We start from the raw sequence: 15,505 nt of genomic DNA on the forward strand, positions 1-15,505 counted from the left end.
GGTATCAGTACAAAGTACAAACTGTAATTCGAAACTTGACGATATCTGAAAATTATGTATAACACTCTCTTTTCTTCTATACGTTGAATGTTTCACCGCATAAAAATATTACAAATTATCACATCTTCTTTTAGTAGGATGTTTTCGTACGTTATACACGCACATTTCGTGAAAATGTTTGTACACCGGTTCAGCCAAATTAACCATTACGAGCGACGCTTATATCGTTTAATTATAGCGTATGATATATTTACAGAAATCGATTACTTTAATCACACAAAACGCGTCTTATCCTATCAATTTACATTACTAGTTTTATTTATACATTACATCGATGATAAGCACGATAGCAAGAAATTTTTCCGAAGGTAGGTGACAAACGATACGACTTATCGTTTCACCATACAACTTATCATGGATTGTAGAATTTGTCCCGGCTCGAATAGATTATGTACCAACTGGGTTGTACTGTTGGATTATGCACCAACTTTTAAGCAATTTTGTTCGTAATCGGGTGGATCCGAGCCTGAAATGCAAGGAACTATAACCTGTACGATCTTTATATTGCAACACGAAGCAAGCTGTAGTTTGAAACCAACATCATATCTGACATGTATTTATATGAATCTTTTTTCTACTTTACTTTTACTAAAAATCAGAAACTAGGTTTCACAATTATATTTCAATGTCGTCATTAATCTACTACTTATCTACTGTCATTAATATTTCGCTAATTATTTAGAAGTTTACCCTCAAGTTCGATTTCGATGATTTTTGAATATGTCGTAAAACTTCAACATTTGGAACAATATCTCCCTCGCAAGAAAATATCCTACTCTCTTAGTAAATTTTGCCTATAATCACGCGTCAGTATTGGCCGTATAGCGGCCGACAACCAATACTAACGCATACGTTGTTACGGACGCACGATATGTCGACGATATAGGCAGAGTTCACCGTCGACGTTTACGCGAGAGGAGAAACATTGTTCGAAACGAACGATGTCGAGTTTTACAACGTACTCAAAAATCATTGAAATCAGCGTGGAGGAAAACATTTAAATAAATAACATTTAAATAAGGAACATTTAAATAATTACCGACATTTCTTGACAACGACACGGAAGGATAAAAGAGACGGACGACGAACGATTGTATGCTTGTTGCGTCGGAGGCTATGTAAATCGTAAATCAAATGTATTTATTATTTTCTAGGCGACGAGGCGACGAGGCAAATTAAATAAATAAATATACGTATATACGCGTATTCTTGAAAGGGATATTCGTAAAAAATTGCTTTACGAAGCGATTCTTGAGAAGAACGGCAGCAACGATGACGACGACAAGATTGTCGCTCGACTGACGCCTCGAGTATCAAATCTCGTTGCTCGTTGCGGGGCGGTAAACATTCGCGATATTCTCAACAACCATTGTCGGTATCATCGACGCGACGCGACGCAACGCGACGCAACGCGACGCGACGTCCGTCGATGTGCACTCGACGAGGCTTCTCACGTTCCTGACCGCCGCGTCGTTCTTCCAAGATGACCGCTCGGGCGTAAAATTTCTCCGCGACTAGAAAGCAAACGAGATATCGTTTCAAGAAAACGTTCGAACAGAGTAACCTTCGAAGGAACTTCGATATGTATCACTGTGAATATATGTATTAGATCTCGCTGTCCTGTCTCCTCCTCACTCTCTCTCACCCTCTCGCCCCGTGTAGCGGAGGCATCGGACCGCGGTACATAATTATCTATATTACATATATCCAAGTTCATTGAATTTCGTACCCTGCAAGAGATGCAGTCGGTAATCGCGGTTTCACGATTGTTCGCGTTTATTAGCTCCTGCATGGCTAATTTCAGCCACAACTAGTCTTTAGTTGCTCTTCGAATAGACTGAATTTTGAATACCAACTAACGTATATTCTAATTCTTATAGAGCGAAATTATCGATCAAGAACTTCCCTCTGAAAGAAGGAAAGAATTTTCCTGCAAGTGATTATGAAAATATGAGCCCGAGTCGTAAAGCAAAGTACGTTTCTGTCGTAAAAGGGAGTCAACGATTGAAGACAATTCGAGTATTCGGAGCGAATAAGGAAAGAAACCGAGTCTTGACCGAACCTGTAGATGAATGTAATTTCTACGATTTATATATGTAAAAAAGTGGTTATTTTTGCAAACGTTAAGAGTGCTTGAGTAGGGATAGCGAGAGAGAGAGAGAGAGAGAGAGAGAGAGAGCAGACAGATCGAGCTAGATTTATTCGTTCCTAAGAGAGAGATGAAATTTCAACGAGACAACACCTGTGTCCCGAGTTTGGGTCTGGGTTTGCACGAAACACTAGGAAACCCTATCTGCGATGTGCCTGTGCTGATATACGGAGCTAACAAAATTTCTTGCTGTTGTATCGTATCGTATCGTATCGTTCGAACTTTTTCGATAGAAACTACTGAATCAGCGAATTACGGAAACGTGCCTTATCCAAGATTTCCTACGTACTACCCGATTTATAAATGTAACAAATAGGAAATTACCCGAGGACAAATTAAGAAATCGACTAAAGACGTATTGACTTACTATATAACGCATTTAATATACTTGTATCGTATGATTGTACTCGTATTCCTAGAAATTTGTCACGCAACTAACGTTAGAATAGTCCAATTCGTACAACTTCTTCATTTAAATATGAGTGTGAAAAATGACGTGTATAATCGTAACAGAGAAAAGTACATGTTCGTTATACATATCGTATATCGACGAGCAGTATCAAGACACGGTACAGTTTTCCTAAGACTCTTTAGACTGTTTAGAGTTTTAGAGTAATGAAAATAAAATCCGAGAATAACGATTGACAGGTGCTATAAAAAGGTAAGTTGCTGGATGCTTTCAAGCGGTAGCAACCAATATCCGTCGCAACGGTATCGTTTCATATCACGGTGCACGTACGCAATGGATATTGTTTCCTCGTGGCCGAAAGTTGAAAGGATACGAAAGAAGTTTCCCTCGCGTCGTATCTAGATACGGCAGCCAGCCTTCCTTCTGGCTCTCCTTCGTGAGGTAATGGGCTTTGGAGAGCGGTGACAGTTGCGGAAGGAGGTGGGGACAAAAGCGAGGAAGACACTATGCCGAGCTTCCTAAAGCGTGTACTGGTAACAAATCATTCAAGAGGAAGCGACCTGCTATACAGTGCTTTCTACCCCTTCGTGAACGATTTGATTTATACGTTGGTCCTGATTACAATTGATTTTAGTCTGACGATATCTGTCTGTCCGACGACGGAGTACGTTGTAACATTCTCCACCGTATTTGTACCGTACAAATCTATCTGCCATGCGAAACACAGCCGAGGAATATTAAAATTTTAAACCGCGATGGCAGTGTTTCTGTATAAAAATTGAAAACAATTATTTTGTCAGAATGTAAGATCGAATCAACGATATACGACTTACTTTTTTCGATTTATTCGTCCGATGGAAGTCAGTCTCTAAAATCTTACGTATATGTATGCGATCGTTAGATGTAATACATACGTATATATAGCTGAGCGGGTATCGACCTACACTTACATATTTCAGTTGGTGTGATTTTTAATGCGTCCGTGTAATCGTGCGTGATAACCGCGTGTAATACAACCATCAGTTCTTATGATACGTCGAGAGAGAAACAGAAGGATTAATTGGTGAAATTTGATTAACAGAAGTTTCACCGGAGTTTGTTATTATTACTTGTAACTTGGAAATTCATCGTCATATTTTTATTATTATTATGAAAATTACTTTGATAAACAGACTGAAATACTTGGCTATCCGTATATTCAAAATTACAGGAATTCGAACGAATTTGATTACATTATAACTGAATTACAATAAATCGATATCTTACTATACTATATGTAACTCTAGATAGATATGTACACGTATATAAAATTAAATATTACAAACTGTTACAACATCAGATACTATTCCAACGTATTACGTAACTAAACAACACGATCGCTCTATATCAGTTACAACAGAATTATTGCAACTAGCGCCGGCTCGAGTTGTAGCTGCCAAACGTATCCAAGCTTTCGTTTGTACCGCTAAATCCAGTTAGTAAATTCGGTTATACCGCTAACTCTTCGCTGCACCACACCTAAGGGACGATGGGGCGGCGATTTAGGATAAATTTCGGTGTCAACTTTTTAGAGTATCGTTCATCTACGAGATCTAACAACCACCCGAGTGACAACAAGGAATTTTATCTTCGGGCCCCTTTTACTAACAATCAGTGGCTTAATCCACTTATTCGCTCACCGTTTTGTATGCCAGGGGCCCTTAAGCATTTTGTAGATAGCAGGCAACAACACCCAAAGCAGGAAAAACGGGTAGATTCGATTAGAATAGGATCTCTGTTTTCATCAAATTCCCAGTTAGGTTATTTGCCAATAAGCAACCGGCACAACGATAATTGAAATCGACAGCAACAGAGTGTGGACATGGCAAGGATCGTAACAATAGTTGCATTTGAAAATATTTCTATAAAACAGAGTATCGTTAGAAATCACGGCGAAGCCTGTAGTAGCTTCTGGCGCCTCGAAACAGTGTTTCCTACATCGAAACAACATCAGTTCTATTCGTTTTTACGACAACACGTGGTAGAATTGATAAACGGCAAACGCGATTCGTCTTGCCTTTCGGCGCATAGTTTGTCGTTAGGCGTATTTCGTATAGTCTTTCATTCTGTTCGCGTATGTACGCGTCATCGCACGTTTAGTTAATAAATTGAATTGAAAATGCATATGCAGCGAGTATGTGCCGTACAAGTTTGCGATCATTCCTCTGTCTATGGTTCGACTACGCGTACGCACACGTTATTGAATTTACATGCATACATTCATAGAAATACCCTTTGGTGTAGGGGTTAGATCGTATCTCGTCGCTTATTCGTAGGCAGACGGAATCGTTTACGTAGAATACGTTTCCGTGTTAAACGGCCGGAGTACGTGATTTCATTTGCGATACGAAGTCACGATCGTTCTACATCCGTTGGAAATATGGCGCCTCACGTTCGTCCCTTCGTCCAGTGATGCACGGTCCTGCACTCCATAAAGCACGCAAAACCGGATCAACTAGGCATTTAGTACGGAGGAACCGCATGAAACCCACTTCCGGGATTCATGTGCCACCTCGAGATTCATGTTTCACCCTAAATCAAATAATTTGGGTAGACGGGAATTTAACCTAGAAAGCAGGCAACAGTTCGACGAGTGTTCCATTTGGAATGGACGATTGCCGTGTGAGAATATCTCGACTAGTATTTTAATTATTGGTAAAATCTACGAACATACGGAATAAAATAAGCAAAAGAATCGGTCGCATGAGAAACAAAAGTGTACGCACAATCTCTTTCCTTTCTCTCACACCGAGGAAAGAGAAGGTAGATCAACGTGTTTGTGATTGTAAACTTGGATTCTAAACTTGCAGGTCTTCCGCTGTAAACATGCTTTCTACTCCTTCCACTTTGTCAAGTTATACGTCGTTGCGATGGTTGGATGGGTGAGTCATCCGGTACAGAGAGGTCAGGGGGAGGTTAAACCGAGGGTGGCGGCGGCGGCGGCGGCGGCAGCGGCGACGACGGCACGGTCCAAGAATCGCCAAATAGCCGGTCATTGTGCTTCGCTAAAGAGTAAAAGAGACCAACCAATCGACCGACCAACCCACGAACGTCCAACCGGTTGACTCCTCCTCCTTTTAACCTCTCCCTCTTTCCCCCTTCAACCTCTGCCGGGTGTCTGTTGTACGGCACTTCGTAGTCAACCTTTGATTTTCGAGTTTCGAGCGGCCAAATTTCTTCACATGCCACGCCGAATCGATCTCCTTCGTGTGCCTTTTCATTCCGTCTCCGGCGTTCTTCCCCTCTTTCTCCTCCCTTTCTTCTCCCTTTCTTCTCCCTAATCCTTCTTTATTCTTCTCTTCCACATTTTGCTGGCACGTTCCTCTATTTGCAGCGTTTCGTCCTGTTTTCCTATGTCTCTACCAAACCTCTTTTCCACGATCCTCCAGTCACCTCCTTCTCGAACGGCGTTGGCCAACCTGCACGTCTCATTCCTTTGTCCCGGCCACGAGGTGGTAGTTACAGCAAGGTTTTATAGCTGATCGTATATCGAGTAGTTGAACGTGTACGCTTTCGTTTCCAGAATTGATTTCTTTGATTTACTACCAACCCGTCGCAATTTCGTCGCTAGAAATCTACACTCGATCGCTTTACGCTGATCATTCTATTTTTCATATCTCAACGCGAAGTCAACAACATTGAAGATTAGCAAGAAGAATAATAACATTTCGAATGGAATTAAGCAAACGCGACAGCGAAGCAAAGAAACTGTCGAAGAAAATGAGTTTCGCTGCAACTTGTAATATAAGGGAGTAATATAAATATAAGTAATATAGGGATAGACAGCCATTATGAAAAGTAAATAGAACCGTTTCAAGGGCCTATTATTATCGCTAATGACAGATGAAACATGCCATGTATATATATATATATATATATATATATATATACATACATACACACGTACATATTGTATAGATATATAATCAGGAAACTTGGCGAACGATGATTTGATAACAATAAATATGTAAAACGTATGTTAAAATTGTTTTATCCAAAGGAAATAATCGTTTGACGATCATACAATATTTAGAAATAATTGGTTACAATCTCCTACACCTGGAATTACACGAAAATTAGAAATAGATGAAATATGAAAGTAACAAAGAATCGATTCGCATGGATGAACAAACGCGTGATAACAATAACGCTAGTTATATAGAAAATGACGATGCAGCAGCATTAATGATTAAATTATTTATTCTGTTACTTCTATCAAGTGCTCGAGGATTTTCAAGGTTTTCAAATATTTATTAAAGAATTTTCGAAGAATTCTCAATTTCTATAATAATCGTCGTTTTTTACACGTCTGCAACGTTATATGGAAATTATTTTGATTAAATATCCAATTTTCTGAAGATTTTCTGCAGATTTTCCGAGGCTACGTGCAGTTAAAGTTTTAAACAACATTTCGTATAACGTGCTAACTTGGAAAAACTTTTCCGAAGAAATTTTCAAAAATTAATTATTTTACTCAATGAAATATCGGGAGAAGACGCGGTAGATACGAAACAATATGTACATATAACGGTACAAGCAACGATTAACCGCAGTGGTGGGTCACGGATTTTACACATGTAATCATAAACAGTCTCAAATTATTAGATCGGCTCGACGATTTTTTTTTTTTTTTTTGGTTGCAAACATAACCCTGATCTTACGTATGGAGTGGTTTTCCTCGTACTTTCTTTTTCTTATGGAGCAGTAGTTCCCTTTGAAACATCGAATCTACGGAATTTGTTTCTAAGGAGCGATACACTCATTAGCGTATTAATTCAATATTCGAATTAAATCAAGACAGCGAGAGGATGGGTTTTTAGACGTTCGCAGCAACCACAGAAACGAGTAGGACGCGCGACGCTAACCGCAGCGTAGGAAGATGTTAACGGCTGTGTAGGATACGATAGACAGCGATAGACTTTTGTTTGGTCTAGAAGCGATTTTCAAATGTTGTGCCCGCGTTTAACGAAGAAGAAGAAAGCTACGAGTCGGCTGTAGTCGTTGACGCGCGCTTCTTTTATGCAACGAAACAACGTGCTCGCTGCAACAGTGAGCGACGAAGAAATAACAGCGCAAAACAAAAATTGTTTCAGCGTGCCGCAACACGGTAAAACGTGCTGAGTAGCCACTGCTGATTCGTGGTTAACTTACCAGATCTTACTGTCGCGAATATATCCTACTACGTGTATACGTGTATCTTAGGTCTTAGGGAAATCTTGTACAAATAACGTACCATACCTTTCGGCTCTAAGGACTCATCTCTTTAGACTTGGGGTTCAGATTTAGTTAACAACAACGTAGACTTATCGTTAACCGAGAAGGTTATGCTGTTTTATGCTTACAGCGTCAAACAGTAGCAAAGTAATCGAGATATATGTGGGTATTAAGGAGAAACCTCGGTACGATTGTCCAATAAGGTGGCAATCCTTGTTCTAAATCGCCAGTTACATAGCTTCTGACAATACTCTAGTTCGCTTTAACTAGACTCTAATACGTTGCTCAGCGACCATTCATCGTTACTTGCTTGTCAGCAAATAAATTTCGAATTTCACAAAAAACGCTCTACTTCGTAAAACGATTTAATCGTTGCGTTTAATAATATACATTATACATACATACGTACATACATATTAGGTTGTCCGGAAAGTGTCTTTCTTTCGTAAACGTGTTTTTTACAACAATGCACGTTCATACAAACATGAAATCAAGCCTGTGAAATGTCGCGGTGTTTATCTCAACAAACAAAATGAATCACAGAACAAAATGAATCGTATGTAATTCAACAAATAGAATAATAGAATCAAACAAATCTAAACAAATAGAAGAATATAAAACGAAAGGAACTTTTCGGACAACTTAATACATACATACATACATATGTTTCACGTTACATGTATTGATAGCACATAAGCGTATATAAGTGAAACACATTTTTCAACTATACTTTATACACACATACTGTGCACATTATGATCTTGTCGCGTTTATGTACTACCTATGTGGTTAATTATAAAAAAAGGGAATTGAGAAACAGGGTTATATTGATCGTATCGTGTACATATTTAGCTATACATGCACAGTATACGTGTATAATAAGCTTGTATAATGTGGAATTAAACGGCCTTTTTAAAATATGCCAACAAATACATATATATAGTAATTAAGATTTCGACAGATATCCTCTTTATTCAAGAAACTTTTAATTATTTTTATCTTTTTCAGCGGAATTATATCACTAGTTGCTTTCGATATTGCGATACGCATGTATAAAGGATCAGAAAACAAAACTACCAAACTGTGACAAATCGTACTAATAGCGAAAAGTCATACTGCTTGTGATATGGTTGTGATATTGATTATTAAGTATCCGAAATATTATTGTTTAACAGAAACGTTGATTATTCGAGAGATAGATCATCACAGATTATTTACATATGTACGTCACAATCAGTTTCACATATTTATACTACAATGTGAAATATGGAACACCTATGGTTCAAACGCACCGAGTACAGTTTTTTCGTAACTGTTCGCAGTTTTTCTGCGAATTTGTATTTCAAAGTCGAATTGTTACTTTCGATTCCAGTCTACCCTAGCGCGATACGGCGCAGCACCGCGGCACGACCCGCGACATGTCATGCGGCACAATGGGCTTGACAGGATGTGACAAGCCGACCTGTCACACGGCAGCCAAAATGTTAAATCTTTATCTGCAAAAAAAAAAATACATTTTTAATAATGTTTATTCGCTTTATTTTCAACGCCTAAAATTAACATTTACATTATTATTATTATTATTATTATTAAAAGTTCTTTTCTAACGATTGAAAATTCGTATAATGCTAGTGTTTCATCGGAACGAAGGTATTCGTACGCAACCATTAATAATAACGATATCGTAATTATTGTTTTATGGGATCAATTCTTTTCATCACGTCTCGTAGTTTGTAATCTATCTTGAATAGGATGCGTTATTGTCCTACCCGGAAGCAACAAAATGTGGCGGATGAAAAGAGTGTTGTTGTGCGATTCGTCCCGGGACTACCGGTGGACTCGTCAGTAAGGCTATGCCCGGTAGTCCCTGCCTTAGACGTAGAGGGAGTCTCGCTAGGTGCGGTATTTGTATCAATCGCTCGTATATTCGACCGCTAGCGAGTTAGACAGACTCGTTGTCGTCGTAACCCTCTAGTGTTGGCGGTTGGTACCAGAGGATCGCCCGGGAGCTGTTGTGCCGCGTTGATGCCTCGACCTGTCGGCGTCCTATTGATACCGATCCGCCACAAAAATATTGAATAATTTAATCAACACACTTTGTCACGCATATGTATATTCGCGGGAATTGAAATAATTCAATTATTAACGGGAGTATCAAACTTTTATAACAAGGTACGCTAATGTTTGAAAAATATCAGCATTCGTTGCGTAAAATTCTGTCAATGCGATTGCCAAAACTGAGTAGTGAAATAGAGAAAGAAAGCAGTAGATCAAGCTTGAAAAAAGAAGAGGGCAGAGAATGCGAGGGTTGGGCAAGTTGCGGCTGGTGGTACGCTATTGGTTGCACGGTCATCGCCGCGATTGTAAATCAATTAGTTCGCATTGTAAATAAATCACCATTTTACAACTCTACCATGCCGCACCATACGACATTCGTATGAAATTTATTGTCCATTTTCACCAGAGTCACTTCGATTTTAGCGCTCTGGCACAGTATTGCAATTATACAAAATTGTTGTAACATGCAATTATACCAATAATTCTTTCTACACGATGCTGAGGTATTATTTCCGCCTACGTTCCCTGGAATAGGTGAAATAAAGATAAATTTCGCAATTTAGAACTACTCCTGTCCGTTTATTAGGTTAATTCTGAAGTTTGTTAGCGTTACAAAATTTAACAATTTTCATGATATCTTTTTACTGAGTTACTTTTCCATCGTACACAACAATTTTTTATACAGTTTAAATTAAATATTCCTTGATTTCCTCTTGCCCACAATGCATGGTTTTGTGTGAGATAAAACCAAGATTTTTTAAGATATCTAAGACTTTAAAAGATAGTTATGTACTAATAACGTTAGACATGCGGAGGCCACAACTCGAGTAAGCGCACGGTGGTTCCAGCGAATGTTGTGTATGATTCTGCAGAACGTTGAAGCAATTCCATCGCGAGTTCCACTCGAACTTGTGTGGTTTCTCAAACGCCTTTCGAAAGTGGTATCCGAAAATATATGATTTTCTGAGAGTGCAAGGAAATTCGAATCGATATGTTTCTATGGTATCGGAGGGAAAAGGGTAAGCGATATCTGGACAAAAGTATTCGGACCTACTTCCGAAACAGCAACAAACAGTATAGATGCACTACCGGTACATAAATGCAATCAACGGTTGTCGATGGTCACCTGCCCTATCTGCTGATTCGTTATTCGATACTTGCCGTCAGCAACGACCGTTAATTAAATAATCTTTCGAAAATCTTCCGATAGACTTTATAAAGTTCAGCGAATTCGCGAAGCAACAACTCATCATACGCCGGCACAATTGTCCTTAAAGCCACGAATGTATGGTAGCCGTTGTACACTTTTGTAACACGTTTATTCCTAAGAATTTGCTATACTTTCTTTTTAATTCCCTTGTTTAATTGAACATTTCCAATAATTACTGTGCATTTATGAGAAGATAGCCAAGCGAAAGAATGCGAAGATCCGACTGGTATAACAAATAGGCCCGCATTTTCTCACATAATCGCAAATCATAAAAAAATTACATTTTCTATACTGATTGGGTTCATCACAGCGTCGATTATTGTCAAATCACTTTGTTTGTCTCCTTAAACGCTTGAATTTTCGAACAGTTTGGATTCAATAAATAAATCCTTCTACAGTTTTACGATCATCGAAGATTTCAAAGAAGTCACTTGTAACGTTACCTCTCGCAACTCAGTATCATTTAACGACGAGTTAAGAAATCAATCGAGTTATGTTTCCATAAGAGAAAGAAGATCTATTTGCTATGGATACGTTGCTTGTACAATGTACATACGACGATTAATTATTGGAGACGTGAGAAGTTTAACTTTTCCGACACGTATACACGGGAACAATATAATTACACTGTCTGAAAATTAAAGGAAATTCCACGTTGTTTCGCAGTCGGCTGATGTGCGCCAGGTAATTGTGTGTACTGTTAATTGCCACCGGCTGATGGAACAATGCTGTTATAAACTGCCCGCCTTTGGGATACACTGCAGAAATTTCGAGAAAGCCACGTCGCAGTCATCGGTCACCGACGAACGTGAAATTTGGAAAAACCTATCAGACACCTCTCATCTCTCATTTTCTATACAATCGTATTACTTGATTTAGACTTACTTGACAAACCTAATATCTTCGCACGTGAGAATCGCTATGGACCTCTATTTGGGCTTCCCCTCGTTCGATCCTCGCGAGGCATAGTTCATCTTTCGGCTTTCAACGCCGATATACTACGTCTCTACCTCGCAATGAGAACGCGGATATACCGGTGTCTCCCACGGTGGGCGCCAAGACCGGCTTTCACTTTCATTTCGCATTTACGTTTACGCATCCCAATGACTCGCGCAATTAACTTAATCGTCTACTTATTTAAAAAAAAACTCGTTAACCACTTTAACCCCTATTTCGTGGTTTATAACATTGGAATAGACAATTTTTATAAGCCTTACACAATAGCTTCCTTACATTTATTAATATACACGTATGCTGGCAAGGTTTCAGCGGAAATGTAACTGCCAGAACATTAAGTACGCTAATAACTGATAAATAATAATTTTGAAAAAATTACCCAACGATGGATATATATGTATGTATCTGTATTTATACTTTACATATATAACAGTAATATATAACCGAAACAGCAATAATACCACATTGATATTTTGAAATTTTAGGCAAATAATATCAAACGTAAGAGACATTTTTGTGGGAAATATTAAAATAATTTATACATGGAATCTACAAGCATTGATCTACGACTAATGGTCTATGGAATTTCTCTGATTGCTTGATAATGAAAAAAACTCGATGTTGTCGATAAATTCTAAATTGGTTTCAAATAGGTTTGGTATTGTAAAACTGTCTGTCGTGTCAATTGATTTGACTGTACGAATCCGAACATGATATTAGACATGTTCGATGTAAAGTAAATCATGGCAGGTCCGCCTAAACGACGAACCAGCCGTTTTGCGTGGACGCATGTAGGTGGCAACGGGTGGACAGAGGGCATAGACGCGACGCTCCTACCCGTACAGTGCTGGCGTTAATGCTAATGCTAATGCTGATGCTAATGTCGATGTTAATGGCGTTGACGGTGTCCTTTGCCGATCTGTACTAGCGAATAGACCTACCAACAGACACATACTACCTCCAGTCACTCAATTGATTATCATCGACTTATATCATTCTGGCAGGTAGTTCGATCCAGCCCAAACGATCGATCGTTTTTATCGATCATTTCTCAATTAACATTTTGTACTTACCATTATGTGTCTTTCTTAACACATGAAAATAAATTTTGCGTCGTGTTAATCACATTCTACGCGAACGTATCGATAGAAATTACAACTGAATCGCAATACGAAATCAATTTGTTAAGAGAAAAAATGTGCCGATGAACATTTTTAGCAAATAATTCAAATTACATCGAATAATGCTAATAGTAATAATAATAATAGCGAATAATACTAATACTATACCTATTAAAAACTAATTACAAGGGAATAACAATTAGTTACGATAAAGATTAACATAGCATTTTGAATCAAGAACTGCTGTGTTGAGTGCTAGTAACTCAGTTCAAACAGTCATTTATATAAAACACAGTTACCAAAGAGCCCAAAACCGAGTTAACAAAACGTTATCAAAGAGATAGCCGTGAATATATCTATTTGAAAATGAATAAATAAGCTTGAGTAACTGATTTTAAGCAAATTGTAAATTTGAGTTGTAAAAATCAATTGAATTGTAAAAATGATTTGAATCGATACTGAATGGGTAATGAGTTCCTAAGATTGAAATGATATCATTGATGAATAATCATGTAATGTAGTTCTTGTATCGCACGCAAGATCATCAATGTTCACTGGACAGAGCTGTCCAGTTGTGTAAGTTTTAACAACTATCTAGCATAAAACTTTTAACGACTGGAGAAACGCTCAATTTCGATTTCTGGGACCGAGTGTAGTGAATATTGAGAATGATAAGCGGAGAATTACGATTGGTTAATTTCTATTAATTGGAATGCCTGTTTAGATTCTCGATTTCATATATATATATATATCTCATCAAATATATATATATATATATATATATATATATATATATATATATATCTCAAATTATGTGCTAATCTTTTCACAGTTTTCTGTCTAAAAATAGGATTTTTAATTTGCTTTCGCAATTTAATTCGAAATTTTCATTTCACTACAGACATTTTTTTGGAAGGAAAAAGACAGCCCCTAAGATCGATTCAATTCTTAAGTCGAAATTACGTCATCGTCGTTGACGACCTAGACGTCAATTACTGCTACTACCTTTACTACCGTATTGCATTTGCATAAACAGCCACGACTCAATCTCTATGCTAATCGACTTGTTCGAGTCCGAAAAGTACTTGCGTTAGATGCACGTGTCTGAATTCCTGCATGCATATATGTATGTATGTATATACGTAATTTACAGATATTTTCAGTTTGCTTTTCACAATATCCGAAATGTATTCTGAAATTACAAGTACTCCACTTTACGTTCCATTTTATTAACACAACTTATTTTATTTTTTATTTATTTATTTCTTACCGCAATCGATCGAAACCACGAACAATTTACCGTCACTGACATCATTCGTATATCATACAATACAACAGGTCATGTACACAACTCATTTGCTTATGTACAGAATCGCCGAAACGATTTTCCTTAGCTATTACACATACATATGTTTGTCATATTTATCGCGAACTGCTAAGAAAGTTATTCAGTTTCAAAATAAATACTTTATATTTTTTAGCTTTTCACAAATCTATTTCTTCTAATCGTGTTTTCTCTGTTTGAATTTTCCAAAACGTCTCCTTTCAATTTACTATGTTTCATTATTTCATTTAGACATTAGATCTCATAAAGTTTATTTAAAAACGCACGAGTTAAGATAATATATTTAATAAATAAATTATAGGATCCAATTTACAATTCTAATCACGAAACTAATTTAAAAAATGGCTTAGAAATTATAAATACATATTTATTTTCTTTGTTTTGTCATTTTAAACGAAATCTACGTAATATCAATCACTTGCTTCTCAAGTTTTATTATTATCCATTATTTTCAATCGTCTGCCAATTAATATATTTTATAATTGATATATTATAATATATATATATATCGTTTATTAAACAAATTCCCGAACAAATTAACATTTACTAATGGCAAAAGTGATTTACAACATGTTTTTCGATTAATGCTTTCAACGGATATTTCACTGGTATGCGTACAATTGTAATACAAATGTAAATAAAGCGATGTTGTATCATGACAATTCTGATGTACATACTGAAACGAAGCTTCACAATTAATATACGAAAGGGAAAACACTGTTTAGTATTTTTCTGTTTTTAAATTGGATGCTGGGCGAGCAAGTGAACTCATTTCTGGAGTGAAAAATCCGATTTACGGAAATTAAATTAAACCTCCGCAATGGTAACCCTTGAAATTAAATTTTTTAATGCCATCTCTGTGGTCAACTGTTGACGCATATATACGTGCCTATCTAAAATGTGTAAAATAGTTGATATCGTGTAAAAATACTCTATTAAAGCA

General features: G+C 37.4%; 1 protein-coding gene across 9 annotated transcripts in view; it reads left to right on the forward strand.

Annotated features, from left to right (window-relative positions):
• The window catches only part of LOC117215006 (synaptogenesis protein syg-2-like), a 91,763-nt gene that overhangs the window by 46,808 nt on the left and 29,450 nt on the right, over window positions 1–15,505 (forward strand). The gene's annotated exons all lie outside the window — the stretch shown is intronic.

Source organism: Bombus bifarius, unplaced genomic scaffold, assembly GCF_011952205.1.
Source record: "Bombus bifarius isolate JDL3187 unplaced genomic scaffold, Bbif_JDL3187 scf7180000009306, whole genome shotgun sequence".
NCBI classification, from domain to species: domain Eukaryota; kingdom Metazoa; phylum Arthropoda; class Insecta; order Hymenoptera; family Apidae; genus Bombus; species Bombus bifarius.